Source organism: Gossypium arboreum, chromosome 10 (genome assembly GCF_025698485.1).
Source record: "Gossypium arboreum isolate Shixiya-1 chromosome 10, ASM2569848v2, whole genome shotgun sequence".
NCBI classification, from domain to species: domain Eukaryota; kingdom Viridiplantae; phylum Streptophyta; class Magnoliopsida; order Malvales; family Malvaceae; genus Gossypium; species Gossypium arboreum.
In genome coordinates, this window is record NC_069079.1 from 103,015,052 (window position 1) to 103,018,375 (window position 3,324).

A 3,324-nucleotide genomic window follows, 5' to 3' on the forward strand; every position below is an offset into this window, starting at 1 on the left:
CTGCATGAATGTGTGTCGGTGCAATTACGTACTCTCTAGGGGTTTGTTACATTCCATCGTTACTTCCTAGGAACAAGGGTACAGTAATTTAACGATATCCCTTTTCACAAAAAAGGAAAAAAAAAGAGACATATATTTATGATCTTCATAGATACTTAGTATTGTATAATAAATGTTGTATTGGTAGATAGAATTTAGGATTTGAAGCATGATGCCGATTTTGATGAAGTTGCAATCTTATTCATTCAAAATTATGTATTGTCAATGCAATATTCTGTCATCTAAATGTGACTCATTCATTGGGATTTTAGGTGATTCAAGTTGCTAGAATGATCATTTGCCTCAGTGAATTCTTGTGTAGCCTTGCTAGTTTTTGTTTTACTTGAAAATAAGTAAAAACTCAAGTTTGGGGGTGTGTGATAGTACTAGAAAGAACATATGTTTTCTTCCTACTTATTGGTTAATTTGTCCCCATTTAGTTATCTTTAGTACATATTTTAGCATTTTCAATTTAGTAAATTGCATTTTATAACTCAGTGGATCTTAGCCTATTTATCCTTAATTTTGTCATGTTTTGGTACCGATGTTGCTGCATAAGTATTTCCAGATTGTGCCCAGAATTGTCGCCGCACCTGACAGTTGCCTGGATAAGAACAAAAATGTGTGAGTTATCCAGTCTGGTATAACGAACTTGTACGTACAGAGGCAACACGATTCTGATGAAAAGACACTTGTGCTATTTGGAAGAATATAAATATTCACGTGAAAAGGAAAAAAAAGAGAGGCTTTTTGGGGGGATATTATATTCTTCAACCTATCTTTTGAAGCTTTTTGGCTATGGTAGCTTAAGTCTCCTACGGGTGAACCAACGTGATAGGGACACAGATTAGCTCCTCACGAGGAGCCCTGAGTGTGACTCAAAAGGGAATGGAGAGATTCAAGTCAAGTTTGTCTAGAAATAGTATTCTCCACTTGTTTCTTTTATATTTCTTTTCTAAACGATGGTGATTACTTTCTATTTCATGTTTGTATGGAAGTACATATGATTTTTGGGTTAAATGTTACTTTATTCAATCTTGCTTCTATTGTTTAATCTTTGGGCTTGAATGTTTTTAGCATGGAAGTGTTATTGCAGTCACTGACACTGGAAAGTGCAGCGACCGTTCAAGCTAACAAGCATGACAATGGAAGTTGCTTGAGGATTAGAGGAATTTAAGCCACTTGTTCTTAATAGTGGTCCATTGCCATCATCGAAAGGTGTGGTTAATGTGCATGTTTAAGTCTTAGATTAAATATAGAAGTTAAGCTTGGTAAGATATTCATTGCAATTTAATGCATCGACAATCACCTATCCTTTTATACATTGTGAGCACTTAGTATTCTATTGAATATTCACGTTGGGGATCCCAGTTTATCATTATCATATTTTATCTTATTGTTTTCAAGTTATTGCTTCGACAAATACTCTCACAATTTATCTCATTTTTATCTATTTATTGCACTGACATTGATAGACAAAAGAGAGATCAATATCCGACAGACTCATATCTATCTACTACACTTGCATTGATAGTGTACGGTTGCACATTATTACAGAGTTACTTCGAGCTATCGCTGATGCTTTTGTACGTGTTATGGGAACTACATCCACTACATCTGTACCTCCTATTTTTTGAGCTCCGATAAAAGATTTATGTAGATATGGTGTGATCGAATTCTTAGGGTTGAAAGGAGTTGATCTTTCCGTAGCTGAAGTTTGGATTGAATCCACTAAACGCGTCTTGCAACAACTTGAATGCAACCCACGTGAAAGTGTAATATGTGTTTTTTCTCTACTGTAAGGAGAAACATATACCTAGTGGCAGTTAGTGACTCGTCAAGTATTCGCAGATTAGGCTAATTGGGAATTCTTTCAAAAGGAATTTCAAAAGAAATATGTGGGCAAACGATATGTAGAAGATAGAAGACAAGAGTTTTTGATGCTGAAATAAGATGAAATGTATGCATTTGATTATGAACGAGAGTTTTCGCAACTTAGTAGGTACACTGTTGAATTTGTGCCAACTGAAATTGAAAGTTGCAAGCGATTTTTGCGTGGAATGAGCTTCAGGTGCAATTAGTATCACATAAAATTACTGAGTTTACTGACTTTGTTGAATGGGTAAGAATGGTAGAACAAGCTCTAGGTCTTGATAAAAAGACTGAGACTACTCGTACTGTTAGAAAACATCCTGGAGTTGCTAGTTCAAATCTAAAACCAAAGAGATTAAAAGAATTTCGTGGTAGTTAGAGGTCAAATTTTACGTCGAAAAGAGCTAATAAAAGTTGTGGTCAATAACCAACAGTTTCCACGGGTAGTGTGTAAGGTACAATAAGGGTTACTAATATTATGATTTGTGAGCATTGCTAGAAAAAACACCGTGGTGAATGCTGGAAGTTAACTCGAGGTTGTTTTCGTTGTGGATCCACAGAGTATTTTGCTAAAGAGTGTCCAAAGAATGAGAATGCTACCCCTATTACTTTTCAGAGATCTGTGCCTGCACCTAGGGGTTGCGGGTTGAGTCGAGGTGGTTCATTTTTGAGTAGTGGTACTAAAAGTGAAATGATTCTGTTACTCTTTTGTCAGAGGCCAGAGTGCCAGCCCAAGCTTATGTTGTGCGAACATGTGAGGATGGCGATGCTAATGACGATGTGACATGTATCTTTTTATTACATTCAGAACATGTTTATGCATTGATAGATCCGAGATCTTTGCATTGTATGTTAATACTGAATTAGTTAAATAAAAAAAGTTTAAAATCTGAGACACCTAGAGTATCGATAGTGGTGCCAAGTCTGTTGGGACAATCTATGTTAGTAGATCAGGTGTGTAGGAGATGCCTATTAATGATACATAATATAACATTCCCTGTTGATTTGTTGATAATGTCGTTTGGCGATTTTGATATGATTTTGGGCATGTATTAGCTTACAGAACATGGAGTGATTCTAGATTGTCGTAAAAAAAGGTTTGTTATTCAGAGTGAATATGGTGATATGATTGAAGTAAATGGTGTTTGAACGAGTGGTTTAACTCGTATGATTTCAAAAATTCCAACTGATGAACTTCTTAATCAAGGTTGTGAAGCTTTTCTAGCCTATGTTATCAGTTCAAATTCTGGTGCTAGTCAGAGCAGTAAATTTTGAACTGTTTGTGAATTCCTTAATGTGCTTCTTGAGGAATTACTGGGAGTACCACCAGATTAGAAGGTTGAATTCACAATTGAAGTGTTTTCTAGTGAATTCGCAATTGAAGTGTTTTTTAGTATAGCTCCAATGTCAATG